The 25494-nt window shown below is 39.0% G+C and overlaps 1 protein-coding gene across 2 annotated transcripts in view; it reads right to left on the bottom strand.

The window, feature by feature from the left end:
- The window catches only part of LTBP1 (latent transforming growth factor beta binding protein 1), a 231828-nt gene that overhangs the window by 170842 nt on the left and 35492 nt on the right, over positions 1–25494 (bottom strand). The gene's annotated exons all lie outside the window — the stretch shown is intronic.

The following is a 25494-nucleotide window of genomic DNA, read 5'->3' as shown; positions in this document are numbered from 1 at the left end:
ACTTAAAACTCTCAGTTCACCAGGGTGCAAAACGTAACTGTGTACTTCAGCACTAAGCTTAAAGCAATGGGGGGGAAAGGAGGAGAAAGGGGGAAAAAGACAAGTCCCATATGCTACTGGAATAAACCCAATCTTTAATACAATTACAGTGGATTCTGAAAGAGATTCAAATACTTAATTAACTGAACATTGTTACTAATGTAATATCTTTGATTTTCAGAGATTATAAAGAATAAGTAACATTCAATTCCTGGTATGGACAAAAGCCTGCAACATATCAGTAGTCTACCCACCATTTAAATAAGCAGCCGGGAACATATAATAAAACAAGGATATACAGAAGTAGATTTACTTCTTTTAGATCTTTATTTAATTACATGAGGTTAGCCAGAATTTTTGCCTTCCACACTTTAATAAAAACCACAATGAAATTGCTACTTCTTCCTCCTAAAAATTATATTACTAAAATGAAGAAACCATGGAAATCTAGGGGGGGGGGGTGTTTAATGTAAAAGGATTGCAAGTGTTTTTCAGTTCTAGCATTCAAATAAATCTATGAATTCTGATTTTTCAAATTTTAATTCTCTCACTTTTTTTTTTTTTGGCATCTTTCTCCAGCTGATGGATTTTGGGGTTCTAATGAAAAACAAAATATTTCACAAGCACAAAGCATCCCAATCTCTCCCAAACAATTTAGAAACTTTCTTTTCCTTACTGATATCATTAATCTTTTAGAGTTTTTTGGAGTAAGAGGCTATAACAAATGTAATAAATCATCATCATCATCATCTTGATCACACATTAAAAACGTATTTTTTATATATATCCATTCATATGCAGTAATAAAGATTGCTGGCTTATTTTCATTTGTATCTCTCTTCTCTTGTGATAGCCACCGCCAAAGTAATAGTATACGGAATAGCCTAGCCAAGGTTGAACACTTTTTAGGCCTATTGGTTACACAAAAGTTCACAATTTACTGTACAAGTAAGTTGCTTATATTTACAGCAATTAGTTATTAACTCGGAATTGACAGCAACATTTTGACATACATAAAACTTGTAACAAGGAAACCACAATTTTCAATATTCAATATTCACCAATTCAAAGTTTCAACTATGTACAGTATATGAATAGACAAAGGTTTTAAACTTGCTCTTAACACCAAAAGGCATGTTAAAGTCAATATATGGGATCCAATAGCCAAACACAATCAATGGATCCTGAAAGCTTAACACTCCCTGTGTTGCTTTTATGCAGATAGAAATTACTGTGGGAGTTGTGTTGGCCTCCTTGTTGAAACAAATTTAAAATCATTACAGTTTATAGTATAAGCTCAAATATCACTCATCTAGAGCTCAAAAAAATTATCCTGATATAAAAAAAAAATTGGACTCCTTTTATCAAACAGTTATGACAGGCAGAGTTGAGAAAAATAACTTTTGGCAAGGAAAATGATGTCTAGACTAAATAAGTCAATCCTAACTTGAGCTTTCTTTTATAAATGAATGCTATTTATTGGAAGTCTTATGCTTCCTGTGCAGCCAACAACTGCTTAAAGAGCCTGATCTCCCTCCCCCCCAAAAAAATCATGGCTTAAGATTCTAAATGGCAATGTATATTTTCTAATTTAAATTTGTCAGAATATTTCCAGTCCTAGTATATCTCTTTTCCTTACAGAATCGAATGATGTATTTGTCATTCTGCTCTCGTGCAGTTATATTTACATATAACAGACAATGAAAGTCTGTCAAAAGTAGCATATATTGTTCCACGATAAACTGCCAGCATAACAAATTCAGCCAAGAACCAGAAACACCAATTTATTTTTATTTATTTATTTATTATTAGCGTTTATATACCGCCCCCTCTCCCGAAAGGGACCAATTGCATAATAACAAACAGAGACTGACTAGTAGCTATTATTGGCAACTTTATGAGAATCTATATACTAACTGGGTCAGTACTATTAGTTCTGCAGCAAAATGGGAACTGTTTGTCCCAACATACTGGCAAACTAGACTTCTTGCTACTAAAAGAGGCTGTCTAGGAAAGATGTAAATTTTGTTCCTGCCTCCTGAGATTAATCACTAGAATTGTTACTGCTGTCCCCAGTTAATAGAATAAATTGGGGTTGAATACTACATTCCTTGGTAAGGAAATTCAAATCACCCAACAACTAGTTTGTTAAGTAACAGGAACAGGGTTCACCTAGAATGACAGAAACCTAGTTTCAAATCCAGCTTCAGACATGAAAACTCTCAAGAAGTTCTTGGGCCAGTTGCTAAGAGAGAAAAATTGACAAGGCACACCTTTCTGAAAGGTGAAATACAAATCCAACAAGCCAACAATAGAATCGCATGTCTCTTCTTTTCTTCTTCATGAAAAAAAGAGAGAAAGAGAGACCCAGTTTGAGGAAGCAGTTAAGGCACCAGGCTAGAAACCAGGAGACGAGGAATTCTAGTCCTGCCTTAGGCATGAAGTCAGCTGGGTGACCTTAGGCCAATTCCTCTATCTCAGCCCTGGGAAGGAAGCAATGACAAACCACTTTGGAAATATAACCATGAAAACTGTAGGGACCTGCCATGGCAGTTGTCAAGAGTCAATACTGACTTGAAGGCACACACAAACACACTACTACTTGTAGGCGTCTTGAAACATTCCAAGGGAATCTAAGAAGTTTAACAGTCAACACTAAGTAAATCCGATATTGTTTCTAAGAATTCCACAATATGTCTTAAAATACAACAGCTTTAAGTGGACATAAAGTACATGCATCCGTCAGGGTTATTCAATCTGCATTGCAAACAGTGCAGTAACAATAATGGAGCTTCTTGCATTTCTTTGCTGCCAACAGTAGACATCCATCCTTTTTGCAGATCAAACTTGGAAGTCCTAGCACATGTCTTCACTAAGATAGTTAGAGTTTTAAGAGTATTTTTTCAATGGTTTTGGGCCAGTGAGCCTATAGTTGAAATTTTAAAAAAATACAAGCGCTCCCACAATGTAGCTACTTTGGGAAAGAGAAGAAAGCCTGTTCAAAGGGCAGACTGGTGAGGACATTGCCTTTGAAGTTTTCAGCCTTAAGGATCTTTTCCATTCCCCATCATTATTTTCAAAACAAAATATTGGGGTGACCACTATTTTACATTTTTTTAAGGGTGCCTATGAAGCAATTTGGGGAAGAGAGATGATGCCAGCAAAATGCAAGCTTTTGCATTTTTTAAATTAGGAGATTGTAAAATGAATAAAGTTGGATATGTTAGGAGAATTGACAGCTACTGTGACATTTGCATTCTTATACTAAAATACTAAGAAAGGAAACTATCTCTGATAGTCTATTACAGTGTTTCTCAAACTTGGCGACTTTAAGTCCTGTGGACTTCAACTCCCAGAATTCCCCAGCCAGCTATGCTGGCTGGGGGATTCTGGGAGTTGAAGTCCACAGGACTTAAAGTCGCCAAGTTTGAGAAACACTGGTCTATTATGTAACATTAAAAATATTTTATGATAACAGAAACAATAGAAACAATTCTAATGTAATAGATGTGATGCATCTGAGTACAGATACAGAATGCTGTGACATTCTCATCAGTGAAATGTGATAAACACTCTGACATTCCAAGTTATAAATATTATAAGAATGATAAAAGTACAGACTTTTAAAATATTGTTTGTTAGAAGCGTATTTCAGAAGCTGGTGATAGGTATGTTATATAATTTCCATTGAGGTTCTGTTTATTACTCTGTAGCCAAAATGTTTTGTTTAAAAATCTCAATTTTTCTACTTGTCTTGATCTTTTTCTTTTAAAATTCTGGCTAGCAAAATAGATTCATTTTTTTAAAAAAATGAATGCCCAGATGAGTTTTATTTCCCATGTAGCTACAGGTAGTCCTCAATTTACAACTGTTCATTTAACAATGGTTCAAAATTATGATGGCCTCAGAAAGTGACTTACAATCTGTCCTCAAAATTACGACTGTGATACCACCCCCATATGGTAGTCATGTGGTTGCGATTCAGGCATTTGACAACTGGCTTACATTTATGACAATTGCAGCATCTAAGGGTCATGTAATTAAATGTATGACCTTCCAGCCAGCTTCCAACAAGCAAAGTCAATTGAGGAAGCAGGATTTGCTTAACCACCATGGCAAAAGTGCTAGTAAAATCACGTGATAACTTGCATTACACAAGCTGAAGTCTTAATAGTTACAACCAGCATCTAGTCAAGTCAATGAAAGTTAGTTCTGAATATTTTCTCCCCAAATCAAATGATTTTAAATCCATTTCTCTGAAAACTTCAATTTTTGAAGAACGAAGGAGGATCTTATTAAAGTTTTTCATGAATAAGTATGTTCTCCTAACCGTATGATCTAGAGCAACTGTTTCTAATTTACAGCTCCCAGCAGCTCTAGCCAGAATGGCTAATTATGTGGGAAGCCGAGGGTTTTTTGTTAAAAACAGGGTCCACAATGTCTGCTCTAATAAGGTTTTGAATTGATGATGTGGAAAGAACAATTGCTGCCAGTGAAAACTATAGGCAAACACATGATACAGAGGACACCACGGTTAAGGAAGAATGGCCTCACAAAAGGCCTACAACTACACAAAGTAACAGTGGAAAACTCTTGAAGGCAGAGAGGTAGAGAAAAAGTTGATTGAGAGTCACTTTCTTCGCCTGTTTAAGCATATCCTATTATGTCCAAGGGTCGGGTCTATATGAATGTTAAAGCATTTCAGAATGCACAGTTCGTGTTTTACCCCCGTTTTTCTTCAAGATACACACAAAGTCTGTCTTTTTAAGACTGTTTTTTTAAGGAATTGTGCCTTCCATGTGCTGCCAAGGACAACAAGCAAAAGTGGTGCCATCAGTTTCATTTGTGGGATACTCTACTGGGAATAGGGGATTTTTAAATAAGCATTGTGAAACTGAATAGAAGGGACTTAAATCAGGTTCACAGGGGAAAAACACTTAGCTTCTGAAATATAGGTAGTTCTTGCTTAACAATCTTAATTGGGATTGACAACTCCACCGCTAAACCAAGTGGTCACTAAGTGGGAAATCACATAAACTACAACTGCAGATTCTGGCTGAAAAAAGGCAAGACTAATCAGTTTCACAGTTTCTGCTTTTATTTGTTTCCTAACCACTCCTCTGTCCCTTGGAATGCCCATTGCCTGCTTACTGACTTGTACTCATCAAAAGCAATGCAAATGCCCCATAGCCGAGAACTAAAAGCCACAGGCAGTCTACACAAAAAGCTCATGGTATTCTCTGTAATCCCTTCCTTTCCAACGCCTTTGTCTATGAGGGGAGAATGGGCTGCTAGCTCTTCTACACATCGAAAGCAAAGCAATTTTATCTGCAGCAGGAAAGGGTGAAGCAAAGACTAGATTGCTTGCAAAAATCTTGCGTTCTCCCCCCACCCCCTCCTCAAAGAGTACAGAAATCGGAGAGGAAAATATTTCAAGAGAGTGATGTAAGTTGTTTGCATAGTGCATCTCTGGCATCTAGGCCAGGTTGCTAGCATGATCTTACTGCTTTCAATGTGAAAAAGAGGAAATAGCATACTCTCTTACAGTGCCTTCCTCTCCAATCTCTCTGCTCTGCAAGGTAGTAGAAGGTGGGTGGGAGAAAAAAAAGAGAGAACACAAGTTAATAGGATAATACATATTTATTTTATTTATTTATTTTTGGATTTATAAACCGCCCCCTCTCCCAAAAAGGGACTCGGGGCGGTGTACAGTCAATGAAACACAGATAAAATACATAAATAACAATATAAATAATATATAAACAATTAATATTAAAAATCCCCTTAACTTCCGTCTCCTGCACCTCTCGGGGTTCACGAACCCGTCATCAAGGCGGGCCCTTGAGAGAGCCAAGGGCCATACCTGCGAGAGAGGGGCCTCCCGCAAGCAGAGCAAGTCTAACCTCGAATAAGTTATTATTAAAATTCCAATGGGGGTTAAGGTGCTATAGATGGTGAAAAAAGTCAATGTGGTGGGGTAAGAGGCATTGTCCTGGTTCGTCCTTCGATGAGGGGGGGGGGAGTAGGTGTCCAGATGATAAGGACTAAACAGAGGTGGCGAAGATAGTAGAAAATGGGTGATAGCCCTAGATGGTAAATGGTAAAAATGGGTGATAGCCCTAGATGGTCCTGGATGGGCATGAGCTCAGGGACAGAGATCCAGGGTCCTCGGTGGGTGGGGGGGAGGCATTCTTGGCCCAGATGATCCAGGCACCACTCCAGCCTCTCCATGGTCCTAGGCCAAGTCCATGGCCCTAGGCCAGATCTTTCAGTGGCCTCTGATGATTCAGCCCCCCCCCCAGCCACCGTCAGCCACCGTCCTGTCCTAAAGCTCTGTCCTGGCTCCTTCCCAAAGGGCCCAATAGTCCAGGCTCTCACCCAGCGCTCACCCAGCGCTCACCCAGCGCTCCGATATTCCTGGCGTTGATCTTTCGGCGTCTTCTATCAGCGCAGGCCTCCTTGCCGGCCGCCTCCACCTCGCCTCCCTGCCGGCCACTCTGTCACTCTGTCGCTCCACTTGTCTCTCCCTCTGCCAGCGCGTACGCACCAGACGCCAAAACGCCGGACGCTGATGTGCCGCCGCCATTCCTCGCCTGCTCTCACGCCCAGCCTCTTCCGCTCTTCCTCGATCTCCCTCCGACCACCCCGACCACCCTGGCGGACCAAAATAGGTCCAAAGCCAGCCAGGGTGGTGCAACAGTCCGACTCTCGACCCTCAGATGGAACGAGGGCCGGGAATAGCACCCTTTACCCCATTGGCACTCCGCAGCGTCTCCCGGAGCTCAAGAGGCGACTGCCATTGCCGGAAGCTCCTCCTCCTCCTTTCTAATGATGATCATGTGACTGAGGGAGGCTGCAAAGGATCTAAATGGTCATAAATTAGTAAGCAAGGAATGCCAGTAAAGAAGAAAGTGATCAATCACCAAGAAACTGGTAGTTTTTTTAAAAAGTGATTGTTTCAAAAAAAATGTATGAAAGTTTATGTGCATAAGAAATTATAATGAGAAAACCTACATATTCTCAGATAAGAAAACCTGTATATACACAGTAGCAACTGATAAGGTGTTAATGACCAAACACCAGGCTTTTCTAGCACTTCCTGTTCGTCTTACACTCACAGATGTGTGTCCCATGTGCAATTTACACAGAGGAGATATGGCATTGCACTGTTATGTGCCCATGCAGAAGAGCTAGGTTTTGGAGACCAGGCACTAACTTGTACTAACTAATAACCAATTAACTTCACTTATAAAGGGGGCTTTAGCGTAGATCTTACCCAATTCAATTCCCATGTGAGCAACTTGTTTACAGTCCCAACGACATAGTCAGAAAATGACTAACTTTTGAGACTCTAAAACTTGCGTGTAATTGAGTGCCACATATTCTTGGCTCAACTAACATGATTGTTTGCAAAAGTAGGCACTTGGGACTACTTGCACAAATGAAAAACGTATTTTTGGAATTCAGCCTAGGAGTTTGCTGCTTGTCAATCAGCTGCATGCTGATATCCTGGGTTTGTAATGCATACAAATATCACAGTTGCTATCCTACTTTAACCTTACTTAGGAAACTAAATGGTGTATAGTCTGTTTCCCCCCACAAAAAAATCTGTCACCCTTTAATGAAGGGATATGCAAACAAATCTAGGCAAGGAATACTGTATCACTGGCCTCAATCTTGGGATCAACACAGATAAACTATGTGAACAATAATCTAGCTGTTCTGCTGTAAAAATAGGTCTAACTTCAGTCCAATATCAGCTCGCAAGAAGCAACTATAAGCTATTTCAGACACAGGCTTGAACCAACAATGTCTGGAAGAACTTGGCATTCTTATTCCAAAATTACTTTGCCTATATTTTTCTTTAAGTGCTCTGGACCAAAAACCCAGACTGCATACCAGAAGTCTAGGAATAGGTTGTTTTCTTATTTGCATTAGGTAAATGTAAAGTCTATAAGTCATTCATCTGGCTGTTTAGAAAATCTCTAGTTTCTTCTACAAATGCATTTTGTTTGCCTTTTTAAAAAAATTTGTCTGGCTAGAAACTCTGCATTTGAGAAAACTAAAAAACCCTGCCCTCTACTTCAAATACAGATACACATACACTCACACACACTGTCCAACCGAGGGCACCTGTAAATAGGATACCACCCAGGATGTTGCCAAATTTGAAGCATTTCAAAAAAAAAAAAAACCAGTCACTCCAAAATAAATAAATGAAAAGCAAAAATTCCACGGGGTATGTCCAATTCTTAGTCAATGTATTCCAAACTGCTCTAAACTAGTGGTCTGGATTTCTGTTGATATAATTAAATATTCCATATTTATTTAACAATACACTTCAGATCGGTCCAACTGTCAAAGTCAACAAAACAATTCCACTAAAAAACACAGATGGAAACACATTAAAGCTACAGTTTTTCTATATAAAAACATAAGATGGTAATCTTTCTGTGGGAAGGCAGAAAAATTCTTTCAGCAAAGGCAGAAAAATGGAATGGCTTGAAAAAGCATGTGACTGATTTCTGTGTCTGTGTAAATGCGTATGTGTATATACATATACATATACAGTACACATCCACACACATATGAGAGAGAGGCTATGTGAGGTGTTTGAAATTGCATCCTTAAACTTTGAGTTTAATTCTTTTGATTTAACATGCTTCATTATTGGATGTCTGCTCTAGGCTTTTTTTGTTCCTCCCACTCCTACAGACTTCAAAGCAGTACATGCTTGAATTCCCAAATATATTAGCCTAGTTCAAATTATCATCTTAAGCAGCAGTTACTGCCCATCGATCAAGAGGGAAAAAGCAGAGGCACCTACACACTGAGACCCCTAATAAGATTAAATTAAAACAATACCTCAAGACTTAGACTAGTAAAGTAAAGGCTGTGCCTTCTTCAACTGAATATAATTTCTTTGCATATAAACAACTATTATTGATTCCCAATTGTTTTATCTCCACAAAGTTAAAAATAACTCATTATTGATGTGACCTCAATATAATAAAACAAACAACTAGAAATTACGATCTAGTTCAACAAACCTATTTACTCTATTCAAATAGGGTAATAGGGTTTCATTAACATTAATCAGGCATACCAACAACTAGTATTATATCATGGTAGTGGCATGGAAATGCTTACTAACCCACCACTAAAATATTAGTGGCCATGAGACAACATCAGGGGGATCTGATTGTCTGCTATATGAAAGCTGAACCAAACAAATATCGGCCCTAAATTCCTGGCCAGCATTGAGCTGAGGCAAACTGAACTATTTTGATGGCAATTAGCAGATGGAAGCATATAGGAAAAGTCTGTCTTATCCCTCTACAAAATCCACAAACTATAATTAAAAACAGTAACAGCACTTACACTTATATACTGCTTCATAGTGTCTTTATAGCCCTCTATAAGCGGTTTACAGAGTCAGCATATTTTCCCCAGCAATCTGGGTCCTCATTTTACCCACCTCAGAAGGACCAAAGGCTGAGTCAACCTTGAGCCCGTGAGATTTGAACCGCCAAATTGCAGCTAGCAGTCAGCTGAAATAGCCGGCAGTCCTGCACTCAAACCACTGCGCGCACTCAGCTCTTAAAAATAAATTATTTTTAGAGTCATAGCTCATTTATACATTTCTATCATCTGCTATTCCTTTATTTCCATTCTATTTCTTCATTTTTAAGCGTGATATAAATATTATTTAATATGAACTTCCATTTTCCATAATTCATCACACTGTGCACTCACATACCCAGCCCACTAGTATTTAAGCATCCACAAATATGGGACTACCATTGAGGAGTAAAGATATTGAAGTAGAAATTTTAAAAGTTTACATTGGAATGCAAAATGCCTTATGTGGCATGTTTTAGCTAATACGTAAAGCTTTTAAAAGTTCACTAATTAAAAGTTCATGTTAATTAGGAAAATGCACGTGCAAAACTGTATAAATTGAGAAAATGCTATACTGAAATGTGAACTAAAAATGTTTGCAAAAGTTGTGTACATTGGGCAAAGTGCAAAAACACATATATACATCTATATTTTCGTGGCAACTTTAAAAATCACTTTATTAAACTAATGGCTCAGTTTACACTGGAATAGTTTACACTAAAGGAGGTCTCACTGTAAAAGATGAGAAACTTAAGAAGCCAAATAAATAGATTTGCCCATACTAAGTCCCCGTGGCACTAACTGCAACAATACATTTGTTAGAGGTAGGTTTATCACTTGACTCGCCTCCAATAATTCAATGGGGCTTTTTCTTCATATTTGCCCCATAGCAGCAACCCTGTCAGATAGGGTTGGCTAAATGAGAGTGGCTGCCCCAATGTCACTCTTGTATTTCTGTGAGGTGAAGGTGGATTTTTTTTTATCTACTCCTAGTCTGACAATTTATCTACTGCATCTCACTATCTACCATTTCAATGCTAAGAAAGGTCAGCTACCTGGACTGGCAGGAAAATGATTATTGATCTGTTAATCCGTTGTATTTGCTTCATTAAAAAAAGCACAACATAAATGTCTATCTTTAAGAGCAAACATTTCACAGGATTATCGCATATAGCTTTAATCTATTTGTAGTTTATTATAGGCACTACACATACACTTGAGCATATTCTAGAAAAAGTGATTATTTTAGCAATGTAAAAACTTTTTTTTACTGTTTCCTACTTTCTCCTTGTAGAATCTTATCACACTTGTATAATATAAACCGCTCTAGTTGTTGCACAAAGGAAATAGATCAAGATTATATATTTCAATACCTGTATCTGCTTGCCAAGAACGCCCAAACATCAGGCAAAATGAAGATATACTCAACATCTTAATTAGATTGAACAACAGAAAATCAATCAATCTACTAACACATCTGTTGAGGAAAACCTCAAAAAAAAAAACCAACCCCTGATTCACTTTCATTTCTATATAGATTACAGCTTTTATCCCCTCCTAGATGAGTCATAAAGTGGTAAGATTTTTAAAGCCATTTTAGATGAAATCTGTCAAAAAAATTAAATCAGTCAAGAAAAAAAAAAGCAGGAAGTTCCTCCTTCACCAATATACTTTTTGGCATTAAAAATGTATGTAAATGTTAAGTTAAACTTTTCTATATAGGTCTTCAATACAAAATGTCCATGCCATTTTAATAAACACAATAAAAAGTGAAACTAAATATAATCAAGCAAGATTGAGACTAAACATTAGAGGTCACAACACCTATAAAATCGCTGAAGAGGCAAGCCATTTTGGAAACAGAAAATTCCACAGCAAAACATTGTCTAAAAAAGATCCCCTCATTTCAGATTGTTGGAAGAAATGTCCATCTGGGTTCAGTTCCAAGTGGGGAGAAAGACACTGGAAACAATGGTGGCTGTTTGTAAAGATGGTTTTAATGGTGAACAGGACCACATCGCTTGAGAATTCCGGCCATCAAGGCACATGGAGTGGAGAGAGAGAGAGATTTATACCTCTGTTGGGATTTGAATTTGAGCTTGTATTCTGATTGGTTGTCAGACTCCCATGGGGCCATGCAGGGGTAACTTTGTAGGCTGTGTTTTTGAGTACCATGCTTGGTTGATTCTTGCTGGATGATGATGTAATGAAAGGGCTTTGGGATTCTATTATGGCTCTGCATGAAGGAGGTAGATCTTTGTTATGTAGAATAGACTGGGTCAGGCCTTAATGGCCCATTGACAAAGGTGGGGGGCTGAGTTTCTGCCTCCCTTTTAGGGGAAATATTCTGCCCTTTTAATATTTCCTAAAATATCTCATTTTCCTAGGAGAGGGGTTGGTGCTAACTTCCTACAAGATGATGGGAACTCACAGCAAAATACACTGAGAAAAATCAAGAGGCCTTTCTTCATGCAAGCCTCCACAACTTAGGGACCATAGATGGGACCTTCATCTTCCAGAATTCTCAACAACAGACACATCGGCTGTGAAATTCTTGGAGCTACAGATGACACAGCTAGAAAATACCCAGGCTAAAGAAGAATGTATTTCCAAAAGCAGAACATCATTTCTCACAAATAATGGCCCAAGGCTCAACAATTGTGCCTTGTTGGAACTGACTTTTAAGTTTCTGAAGTTCAAGTTATTTCCTCCCCCACCTGTCCATAAATCCTGCTTCAAAGTGGACTACAGTGATCCATTATGTTGTTCAAACAGCTGAAAAGCTTCTCTAGTAAGATACAATGGTGAATGATACTGAAAATCTGTCATAATCACCATCTGTCACCAACCCATATCAATGGCTTTAAAAATCTTATCTATTAGTGTACTTTCATATTCCACACTTATTTTTCTACCTATAAAATAAAACAGTTTCTTCAGATCTTTAATACAGTAGCTGGACAAAGCCTCAATCAGGGAACTATGTGAGGATGAATAAATAATTCAGACCTAGGTTGTTGTTTTTTAAGTGCCCTCTTAGATTTTGTATGTTCCTCACTGTGGTTTATGCAGCGGGGTTGGGGTGCCCCTGTGAAGGATGAGCAAAGTATTCCAGGCATTTAAATCAGTGATGGGTTGCAGGCGGTACGCCACGGTACGGGCATACCGGAGCCTGTCCGATACTGTTCCGGTACGGTGCTTCGGAGGGCCTGCCTGCCCGAGCTCCTTACTGGTCTTTTAAGTCTTCAGCGCTTCTGCGCTCACGCCTGGCATGTACAGTGCTTGCACGATGCTCCGCTGAGCAGCTGGAGCGTCGCTGAGGCTCGTGGAGGCTCTAAGGATCCAGAACCCACCACTGGTTTAGATCAAAATATATATTCTTCGACCAAGATTATTCAAGGTGTGGCAGTCATCCCAGCTAAAGAAGCAGACATCTATTCTGTATTGGGTAACATATAGGAAGATGCTGGAGGTGGATGATCAATTGCAAACAATGATAAACCGCTTCTTTATTTTACCAAGGGGATTACATAAATAGACAAGGTAAAAGTAACTGGCAATATAATGATGAATCATGGTTCTCTTGGGGTTGTTGGCGTTCATCCTGTTGAAGAATAGCCGAAGATCTTTTGGAATACTAATAGTGTTTATGACACAGCTAGATTAAAGCCTTTTGGATAACTAGTTGTTACATTACTCTGAAAGGAAAGGAAATCTGAAACTGCAAAGATTGAATTACAATGGAAACATGGAGGCTTGTAATTAAAAAAGTAAAAAATTACAAAGGAGAAAAACTAATCAGCACCAACCTATAACCAAATACACATCCAGCAGAGGCTCAATCATTTTGTACCAGGTCCTGGGAGAATATACAGTCTTTAATAGCTTCCTAAACATCATCAGGGTGGGACCATCTGGATCTCCAGAGAGTAAGCAATATGATAGAGAAGACTGCCCATTTCCCATAAGACAACATTACATAACTGATGGGCGTGTACATAATGCCCGATCACACTAGAAAAGCAGAAAGAACCAGGGATTAGTAATTCCACAAATAATCAAGTTCATAGCACAAAGAGCTTTGTAAAGATAACCAGCACCTACAAGCTAATTGGTAACAGTACATTTTGTTACTTGAGCATAAGAAAGTATGCCCACCACTGCCCATGCTGTTGCATTCTGACCAGCTATAGCTTTTAAGTGGCCGTTCAGTGTAGTTTCATGTAAAGTATGCTTCATGTAAAAATAGTAATCCATTTATGAGCTTTCTAAGGTGTGAATGACTGTTTGAAGGCCCACCTGGTCCACCTAAGGGTACAAGTGGCACACTAGAAGTATTTATGCAACAGCCCCCTTGCCTATAGCTATACCAGCTCTTTGAACAGGAGCTGTGTGTCCAACATGACCCCCACCCCCCAAGCAAGTACTTGGAAAAGCTCAACACAGTAAAAAAATGAATGAATCAATTATGCATAGCATTTTAGGCATCAACAAATTGAACGAGGCCGGAATTGGATAATTGCACTATTTACTTATCAGGTCCCCCCAAAAAACAAATAATACTATCAGGGAAATATTGCAAAGACACTACTTGGGCACAAGGACGTCAACAATTGAATAATACCAATTATATTTTACAAACAACCCTTTAATATGAAAATTATATAATATTAATATAATATTAACATAATGGCCCCTGAGGACTCTATAATACAAGTTATACAAGCACGGTTTGCACAAGGAAGGGGGAAAAAACCCACTGACAACCTCATTTAATTTGCAGGCCCTAGAAATTCTAGGACTATGAAATGTTGACAGGATTGGAGCTGAACAAATTAGAATACATTGCTGGCTCTGAGATGTCTTTTATCCAACTTTACATATAGCTGATTTCTAATTCAAACTTCAATTATATCAGCATAACATTTAGAAAGTTTATTTTTTCCATATTTTTTCCACAAAGTTCCTCTAAAGAACTGTACTAACAGTAATAAACTGGTCAGTCCTAGAGATCACACCTGACTGCTCTTTAGGAGGCAAGGTCCTGAAGATGAAACTCAAATACTTTGGCCACCTAATGAGAAGAAAGGATTCAATGGAGAAGAGCCTAATGCTGGGAAAGATTGAGGACAAAAGAAGGGGATGACAGAGATGAGGTGGCTGGATAGAGTCATTGAAGCAGTAGGTGTGAGCTTAAATGGACTCCAGAGGATGGTAGAGGACAGGAAGGCCTGGAGGAATGTTGTCCATGGGGTCGCGATGTGTCGGACATGACTTTGTAACTCACAACAGCAATGGTAATAAAATCAAAGCTATATTAGTCGCTTCCATCTGTTGCTAAAAGTAAAATAGCTACTTTTTACATCTCTGCTTCAGGTTTTGCAATTTTATTTAATCTTCTATCCAGAAATACACAAGTTTTCTTTAACCTTCTGCATATGCTACCTAATTTACTAGCCAGTAAGTATATTATAAATCATCAGTACAACAAACTGATATAGCAGTATGACCCCTTGGGGACAAATCTATTGTACAAGAATGTGGTCATTAGTTTGTGGGCAGCCAGAGATAGTTGATGGTGAATGCATCTATTAACTCTACTCCTGGCATTTCGTTTCATTTTCACAGTAAACAACTACATCAGAGACAACACGAAACAGCCATTTAGCATAGGGGGTCTTGCAATGAATATGGCAAAATACATGGCATTCATAGCACAAAATAGATGGTGTATAATTAAAGGCCTGGTTCTGGATTATACATTATGCTCCTTTCATTGCTGAACAAAGATTATTATCTCCTCATAATGGTACATCATGACCAGAACTCATTTAAAAAGTATTAAAATACAGTACACTGAAACAGCCCCGCTGAAAAATATTGGAAAAAGGAATCTTACATCACCATTAGTGAAAAGGTGTTTAGCAGTCCTAGAGTGACATGGACTATAGTATTTTTAAGAAGTAAGAGCGTGTCTTTGGATGTTAAATAGGATTAAGCCTTTTATTTTCAAAACAGCAAAGCCCTAATGAAAAAAGGGCAATAAAGCAAGGCTAAGTATTTCTAAACCGAACACAGCTCTAATTATAGGAAGGAATCTAATCCAGCCTAGGCACTCCAGATGGCAACAAGAGCTTAAAAATGGATTTTATGTATATATATAAATAATTTACTATTTTGCACATGTGTAAGAGTATTCCTTCAAACAGAACCACAGATCATAAAGTGTAGATATGTGAAATGTGGGAAAATACATGTCAGATGAGATCAGCCCTATTTTTTTCTTTTTAAAGAAAATCTGGTTGTTGAAGATATGAAAGAACTGCCGTATCCAACTACAATCTCTTTGCTCATGAAGTGGCATTCTCATTTTTAAAGAGAGTCAATTCATACCCGGAACTAATTAATGTCCAACTACAACCATGAAATGTACAACAAGAAGACTTTCAACATAGAATTTTGAATTAGTGACAGCTGAATTAGTAGCAGGTCCATGCAACAAAGCAAATCCAGGAGATTCAGTGGGAAAATGTGCTTTAAATGAGATAGTGTGCCTCTTTTATCATTTGATAATGCCAAAAACAAATAAACAATCTGCACTATACACTAGAGAAGAAGCACATATTTTTGGACAACAGATCTGACCAAATATGGTAGGATATCTGGTTCATTGTAAGTTCTGCAAACTTCATTTCACAAACAATTTTCTGAACCAAATCCTATTTCTACACATTCCTGCAGATTATTCCATATACAGTATTATGTGAAAGCAAAGCCAGATACCATTTAAAACATATGCTGCTGACATTTAAAAAAAACAGTAAGTGAAAGCATCTTGAAAATAAAAAGATGCTTTGAGCATAAAATTGAAAAATTCTAACAATACTCTGTATAGAATTTTGTATTATTCCTTCAATGAGAAATTTACAACAGAATACAGGTCACACAATTGAGCATTCATTTAAAGTTCAGGCTAGCTCAGTGTTTTCCATATGAAAGAAAAAGAATGAATAGGGGTATTGTAGTGAATTCTAGAATATGTTCTTTATTTTGATAGTTAAAATTTGTCAGTGCATATAGATAAAGCCTAAGTGCCTATATACTAACTAAAATCACTAGAAAACAGTTTACAAAGACGTTGATCAAGATATTTAAAATGAAACAATGACAGGGATTTCAGCTATATTACATTGCATATTACACAGGATATTAGATCAGATATAAAATCCTTTGTGAGTCATCCTTAATTTAAAACACTGGGACTATTATTGAAATGAGAAAACCACAGTAACATTCATAATAAGTCAAACAACTTGGCAAAAATTATATAGTAACTTTCAGTAATTTGCCCCTTTCAGCATCAAAAAGAAAGTTTGCCTTTGAACTTCACTTTTAGTGCAAGAAACATTTAACAGGCGTTCTCTAGGAATTCCCTACAAAGCCCACCAAAGCTAAAATAAAAATGAACTTGACAGTTATTGCTTCTCAATTGGCAGAGGACTTCCCAACACTTTATTGTGAAAAATCAATAGCAACTTTTTAACCATTGATTTATTTGATTTCAATCAAATACAATTGATATGTATGCTATTTTATGATCTTTATTAATTTCCCCATTTCTTTTTATTAAAAATTATAATGCATATATAAAAATTATAAAGTATAAGGTTTCATAAATGTTGTGAGTCACCAAACTCGATACAAAACATGGTCATTGCTTCAAAAAGCTTTTGCACAGAAACCCCGCACACCCCATTTTCTAGATTCTACGTAAACCAAGATTAGTAGACTCCCACAATGGAACACTGGCTAAAAACCTTCCCTAACTTTGTTAGAGCCTCAAGTTGGATCCAAGTCTTTAAATCTGTCACAATTTGTTTTTTGATAGATCTCAACAAGCAAAAAGCAGTTTCAACCACTCTTCTCTGTAAGTCACACTGGTGGTGCCAGGTAAGACTTTATTTTAATACCGTAGTTCTAGTAAAAAGAAATAGTTTATGACAGCATGTCCGTCATCTAATCTTTGGGCTGTCCCAGTGGATAAAGAGGTTTCAAATTCACAGCTCTGTTTCACCTCCATGCACTCAGCAAACTGTCCCCACAGGTGTTCAGAAATATAAGCCGCGGTGGCGCAATGGTTAGAGTGCAGTACTGCAGGCTACTTCGGCTGCCAGTTTGGCAGTTGAAATCTCACCAGGCTCAAGGCTGACTCAGCCTTCCATCCTTCTGAGATGGGTAAAATGAGGACCCAGATTGTTGGGGGCAATATGCTGACTCTATAAAGCCTGCTTAGAGAGGGCTGTAAAGCACTGTGAAGCGGTATATAAGTCTATGTGCTATTGCTGGTGCTACAACTGAACCCTCAGGAATAGAGTTCTTCATAACTTGTCTCTTAGATGGCCATCCAAGTGATTTTGGATATTTCTCCTTGTTCTGTCTAATGGAAAATTAATATTCCTATTTTTATATATTGCTACCGTGTTTCCCCGAAAATAAGACATGCCCTGCTAATAAGCCCAATCGGGCTTTTCAGAGCATGCGCCATAACAAGCCCTTCCCTGAAAATAAGCCCGCCCCAAATATTTAAGCGCATGCGCAACCAGTCCCCACCATTAACACTGTACCACCTACCGGCTTCCGGGGCAAAAAGAGGGCTCGCGGCAAAAACAGCGGCAGGCCAGCAATGTGATCAACCCCTCCCGCCTGTTCCTTCTCGTGCAAAAAAACACCGCCCACCCCAATGGTAAAGGCAGCCTGGCTGGTTCCCTTCTCCGCCATCCCTTTAACGAGGAGTGGCAGGTGGGGGGGAGAAGCGAGACATGCCTCTTAACTTTCCAGCTCCGTTCCGTTCCTCGCCCTTTCGCCGATTGAATCCCCTTGTAAAAAAAACCTCATGAGTTCAACTCGCAAGATTTTTTTTACAAAGGGATTCAATGAGCGAATGGGCGAGGAACGCGATGGAGCTGTCAGTCTCTGGTAGCGCTAGGACATGCGTCGCTCTTCTCCCCCCCCCACCTCTCACCCCTCACTAAAGGGATGGCAGGGAAGGGAACCAGCCAGGCTGCCTTTACTGTTGGGGCGAGGTGGGCGGTGTTGGGCTGTGAGGTACACCTCTTATCTTTCCAGCTCTGTCACGTTCCTCGCCCTTTCGCTCATTGAATCCCCTTGTAAAAAAAATCTTGCGAGTTGAACTCATGAGGTTTTTTTTTACAAGGGGATTCAATTGGCGAAAGGGTGAGGAATGCGATGAAGCTGGAAAGAGGTGCGCATCGCAGCCCAACACCGCCCACCTCGCCCCAACAGTAAAGGCAGCCTGCCTGGTTCCCTCTCCTGCCGTCCCTTTAGTGAGGGGGGAGAGGTGTGGGGGGGGAGAAGCGCGACGCGTGTCCTAGCGCTACCAGAGACTGACAGCTCCATCGCATTCCTTGCCCTTTCGCTCATTGAATCCCCTTGTAAAAAAAATCTTGCGAGTTGAACTCATGAGGTTTTTTTTACAAGGGGATTCAATCGGCGAAAGGGCGAGGAACGGAACGGAGCTGGAAAGTTAAGAGGCATGCCTCGCTTGTCCCCCCCCCCACCTGCCACCCCTCGTTAAAGGGATGGCGGGGAAGGGAACCAGGCAGGCTGCCTTTACCATTGGGGCAAGGTGGGTGGTGTTGGGCCGCGAGGCGTGTCTCTTACCTTTCCAGCTCCGTCGCGTTCCTTGCCATTGTATTCAGGGAAGCCCCTGGTAAAAAAAAAACCTTCTCGCGATTTCAAGATGTTTGATTGAACTCGCGAGAAGTTTTTTTTTTTTTACCAGCCACTTCCCTGAGCACAATGGCGAGGAACGCGACGGAGCTGGAAAGGTAAAAGGCGCGCCTTGCTTCTCACCTGCCCCAGAAATAATAAGCCCTCCCCTATAATAAGCCCAAGGCCATATTTCGTGGGGCAAAAGAAAATAAGCCCCTGTCTTATTTTCGGGGAAACACGGTATTTACTGTATCTCAAATGAAATTTACGACTGAATATAACTTTAAATTAAAATTAAAACATTCTTTTTTTCTCCTAAGCTTTAGGCTTGTGTAGTTGGAGTCCCTTGTAGGGTAAATGTGTGTTACTGTTGGCCAGATTTGCCAACATTTCTGCAAATACTATTAAACTGGGGACAGCTGCTATATACAAAGAAAGAGTTAGGAATTGGACTGTACTGGACTGAAGCAGAGAAGGGGGGATAAGTGGAATCTGGAGGTTACACAGAGATAGGGAGAAACAAAAAAAGGCATATTTGCAAGGGAAACAACTACGGTATGTATATGACACAAACAGAAGATGAATGGATGGGCTAGGAAAACAGAAAAGAAATATTTTTCTATATGATGCTAAATATTTTCATCCAAAGAAAGTAAAATATTTGCCCAGAAAAATCCAAAGAAAATAAAATATTGCCCGGGTTAGATCAAAAGGATACAGCTGAATACTACAACTTTTTCCATCATGGTGTAGGTTTCTCTCTACAAAACTATTTCTTAGATATTAAGAATGTTTTAAAAGCTTATTTTAAATTTCATTCCACCTTTTGGTCAACAAGTGAGTAACATAAAAGCAATTAATTAGTCAAAGGGAAAACTAAGAGTGTTTCTACACAGGCTATTTGTATTACTCCAGAATGCTCTCTAGAGCCTTCTGTTTTCATGATCTGTGTTCAACTGAACGGATGTATTTGTGCAATAACCAAAAATAAGTTTTCATTTGCAGCAATGAGGGCCAGAGGTGGTATTCAGCAGGTTCAGACAAGTTCTGGAGAACCGGTAGCGGAAATTTTGAGTAGTTCGGAGAAGCGGTAAATACCAACTCTGACTGGCCACGCCCCCATCTATTCTCTGCATCCCGAATCACAGTTGATCGGAAGGAAGTGGGGATTTTGCAGTAACCTTCCCTTGGAGTGGGATGGGAATGAAGATTTTACAGTATCCTTCCCCTGCCATGCCCACCAAGCCATGCCACGCCCACCAAGCAGAACTGGTAGTAAAAAAAAATTTGAATCCCAACACTGAATGAGGCCCTGCAGAGCTTTCACGCTGTTTTTCTTCCCACCCAACTTTACACTTTCAATTCACCAACATTCGATGCACTGGTCCTTAAAGGGGAAAGGTGCCTTGGCAGCTTCACAGGTCATACTTCACAGGAACTGTTTAGATCATTTTTGCATATCCTCAGGCACTATATCCTGCTGGTTTCACTTTCAAATGTGATAGGGTTTAAGTCTGTTTGGTCTCTTTGCAGATTCTTGCATCTGTTCCCTTGGTGATAAGACAGGGAAAAGAAGCTGCGGGGAAATTGACAAGAATCCTGCCTCCCACCCTTTTCTTTTATGGCAATCACCCAGCTGCAAAGAGCGCCATGCTGTTGATGGGAAAGGGGTTTTTTTTTTTGTCCAAGTGGCTCTGCTTTATGAGTGGCTGAGGATGATGGGATTTTTGTTCTTTCAGAACCACCTCTTCTCCTCTAAGGCAACTTTTACTATTCTGACCCCTGGTGTCTGTCTGTAAGCCTAGTTTAGAATTTACATTCCTCCCTCCCAATTCCCTCTACTTCAACGTGTCACTATGGTTACAGCTGCTGAGTGGAACGTCTGACTGCCCAACTACCAACAGCATGCTGCCTTTCACCATCACAGGTAAAAATAGGTTTTAAAAATGCAACGAAGGAAGGGTGGCTTGGTGGTTTTGCAGCTATTCTTTGGCAATAATCGCTTACAGCTTTGGCTCATTTCTTGCCTTTTTCTTGCTTTCCAAGATCTACAGTGGTAAACATGACGGCATTAGTTGGCTTCAAAAGAGTTTGCAGGGATTCAGGAATGGAAAAAGTGCCGTGTGTAAATTATCTTCCTCCCCCCAAAAAAAGTTTCTGCAGCCTAGAGCCTGAGACCATGCTAAGTAGGGCATCAGGAGAAACTTTTCATCCAGAACAAATGAAATAATCAGCTGCTTAAAGGTCAAATGAAACTTTTCTCAGAAGCAGAAATATACAAGGATGACACCAATCAAACAAGCCATATTTGGGGCATACCACATATCTCCAGGACCCCACCTGTCAAAGATTAGAAGGCAAGCTTATGAGAAGCCACTTTTGCTAATGATCTCAGTCAGCTGCAGGACATGATCATTTAGTAGGAAAGAAGTCTTTGATATGTCATTTACAGCTCAAAATATTACTCCAACTTCTTAGAAACCAATTGGGTGCCCTCTAAAACATGCCAGAGTAACTCTTGGCTAATCAGGGATAAATAAACTTCTTAGGACTAAGGGGTCACATTAATATTTATGGGGGGAGAGCGACACAAGGGGATGCAGGTGAGAGCGCTGAGAACTTTTATTATAGTTTTCATCTGTTCTCCAGCTCAAAATAGCACAAAAATATGCCACCCCTTTTCAATATAGAAGCATTGACTTTGATCATGTGCCTCGTCACCCTCCCAGATAAACCACAGAAAACGCGACAAGCTGAACTAATTCTACTTTAATGTAAGGCTACGTTGACAGAATCTTGCAAGTCTGAAGGCACAAACTTTCCACTTCCACTTTTAAATTCTTGATTCATTAAGATGGGTATTTGCTAAGTTTCTTTCTCTGGCCATTAAGTGGCCTGCCTCCCTTGACTAATTGTTTCCTGGGCAGCATTTCCCCCAAGAAATGTCATTCATACATTTTATTATAGAACCTTGCAGACATAGAATTATTCTTTTTGGTCCATTCTTCTTAGAGCAATACTAAAGTAATAGCCAAAAGCCAACTTGGGTTTGTCAAAAACAGATCATGCCAGACTAATCTTATTGCATTCTTTGACGAAGTGACAAAATTAGTGGACCAGAGAAATGCCATCGATATAGTTTACTTGGACTTCAGCAAGGCATTTGATAAGGTAGACCATAAAGCAGAAAAATGTGGATTAGACAGCATCACCACCAAATTGATTCGTAACTGGCTGATCAACCGCACTCAACGTGTAGTCCTCAATGGAACTGCATCTACATGGAGGGAAGTATACAGTGGAGTACCCCAAGGCGCTGTTTTAGGCCCAGTACTCTTCAACATCTTCATCAATGATTTGGATGAGGGAATAAATGGGGAACTCATCAAATTTGCAGATGACACCAAGCTGGCAGGAATAGCCAACACTCCAGAAGATAGGCTTAAGATACAGAAGGATCTTGACAAACTTGAACATTGGACACTATCTAATAAAATGAAATTCAATGGTGAAAAGAGTAAGGTTCTACAATTAGGCAAGAAAAACGAAATGCACAGGTACAATATAGGTGGTACCTTGCTCAATAGTAGAAACTGTGAGAGGGATCTTGGAGTCCTAGTGGACAACCATTTAAATATGAGCCAGCAGTGTGCAGCAGCTGCCAAAAAAGCCAAGACAGTTCTAGGCTACATAAACAGAGGGATAGAATCAAGATCACCTGAAGTGTTAATACCACTTTATAATGCCTTGGTAAGGCCACATTTGGAATACTGCATTCAGTTCTGGTCGCCATGATGTAGAAAAGATGTGGAGACTCTAGAAAGAGTGTAGAGAAGAGCAACAAAGATGATTAATAGACTAAAACATATGAAGAACGATTGCAGGAACTGGGTGTGTCTAGTTTAATGAAAAGAAGGACTAGGGGAGATATGATAGCAGTGTTCCAATATCTCAGGGGTTTCCACAAAAAGAGGGAGTCAAACTATTTTCCAAGGCACCTGAGGGTAGAACAAGAAGCTATGGGTGGAAACTAATCAAGGAGAGTGTTAGGGATGTAACCCTAGGCTTGGCTTGGCAATGTATATAAGCTATGATTACTTTACTGTTACTTTAAATGCTTAAGAGATGTAATTGGTTTGTTACTTCAAGCAGCCATAAGAGGGAGCCAGAATGGCTGTTAGCTCTCTGTTTTGTTAGATGCTGATCGGGGATACTGTTGATACTGCTTGTGAGTTACTGAGTTGCTACTGTTTAGCCATACTTTGTGTGTTAGACTGACTATTTTGATAACTGAATTACTGAACTGTGTATGACTTGGACTGTTAACCGGACTCTGAATACCTCTATATTTCTACATAGTAAACTACTATATTTTTATACTATTCAGTGTCTCTGTATGCTGGTTTGTGCGTGTTATTCCATATCACTCTCATTACGCTTCTCTGCATACTCGCTCTTCTAACGGGGAGCTTAATTACTTAACAGAGAGAAGCAACTTAGAATGGAGGAGAAATTTCCTGACAGTTAAAACAATTAATCAGTGGAACAGCTTGCCTCCAGAAGTTGTGAATGTCCCAACACTGGAAGTCTTTAAGAAGATGTTGGATAGCCATCTGTCTGAAACAGTATAGAGTTTCCTGCCTAGGCAGGGGGTTGGACTAGAAGAACCTCCAAGGTCCCTTCCAACTCTGCTATTGTATTGTATTGTATTGTATTATGCCAGCTATGGGCATTTATGAATAACATGGAAGAAACCATTGATTTACTATCAGATTTGCTCACAGAACTGTCCCACAGGAAGAACCGATAGAGAAGCGATATTCACAACGCCATCTTTCCTCGTAACTGGTATTTTTCCTTAGGAAAGGATTTAAGCCGGTATTTCCTTCTTTTCATTTCTTTCAGTCAAGTATTTTGTTTGTGGCAAGTGAGATATGATAAACTGGGAACTGATTTTTCATAGGATATCTTCAAAACTATGGAAGATGTATGTGACGCAGCCCCATGACACAAATTAAATAGAACAATATTTGGCAGATACTCATTTGCAATGTACTGGCTATAGTAGTTATATTTTTGTTAAAACCAGTCTAGAAACAATAATTTATGCATTTATTCACATTTATTCTACCTTCTGGAAATAGGAAAAGCCTTTCTACTCAAAATTCCAGTTGAGTAAAAAAGAGGTCAATCAAATTCTTTCTGCCAAGAAATGACATCTTGCAGAGAACTCAAATAAGCCTCTTGAAATTCTGGCCTATCTGTAGTTTGAAAATAAATACAAGGAAAAGGAAAAGTGAAGCTTGCCACCTACTGCCCAACAGCATAACAGTAAAAACACTGTATTAGCTTTGAATTTTCAAAACTCTAGTGATGATTTATCCTTTCATTGAATATTATACATTTTCAATTGCTAGACACAATATACTTTCCATTTGCTTCTTTTCTCCTTGCAAATACATTAAGATAATATAATATTATTTCAATTCACAGGGCCAAAAGAAACTCTATTAACTAAAAAGAGTATCATATGAACACTGCATAATACATGTGATAGGATTACAATAAAGTTTATTATAGCATACAGTCTACCAAGGAATCCCTTTGAAAAGAAGCCAACAATGTCATGTGTTCAAAAAAAAAGTCTGCCATCAAATTGGAAACAACAGAATAATAAAACAATAGTTCAGTTTCACATAAAGTTGAATAAGACTGTTTTTGCATTTTCAATTAAAGGCATCAAAGAGGAAGGGGAGAGAGCTCTAGAGGCAAGTATACAACAATCTTGTGTCTAGAAGCTTACACGTCTCAGTGGACAAAAGAGTATCAGTGGTGTTTCAGGGTTCTTTCTTGCATATGTCTACAATTCAAGATAAAAGACAGGGTTCTCTGAGGCTTTCTTTAAAAATAGCAATTTTGATTTCTGAACATTTGAAAAGGGGATCAGTTTTCACAAGGTATTATTGAAAAGCTGGGGAGAATCCCTTATTCTATTTTAGCCATGCAGATTAAAGGTAATCTGAACTTCAATACTCTGAAATTATTTGAATGAGAACTCTTCAAGCTGTGCTGACTGAATCCCTTTTTGCATTCTTTCTACATTTTGAATCTCAAATTCCTTGTGTCCCACTTATGAATAGATATTCTAACTTCTGATTAATTTAAGTAGTGTTCACAAGACTAGTAAGCGATCAAGTAAAATTATCAGATATACTCAGCTACAGTACAGAGTGAGTCAGCTAACTCACATAAAAAGGGTTTCAACTCAGGCTTGCATAGGTTGGCAATTTAGGTTTCCTCAATCAATTCGAACAGATTCTC

This window comes from Natrix helvetica (assembly GCF_964273705.1).
Source record: "Natrix helvetica genome assembly, chromosome: 2".
NCBI lineage: Eukaryota > Metazoa > Chordata > Lepidosauria > Squamata > Natricidae > Natrix > Natrix helvetica.
This window is presented reverse-complemented; position numbering and strand designations above follow the sequence as displayed.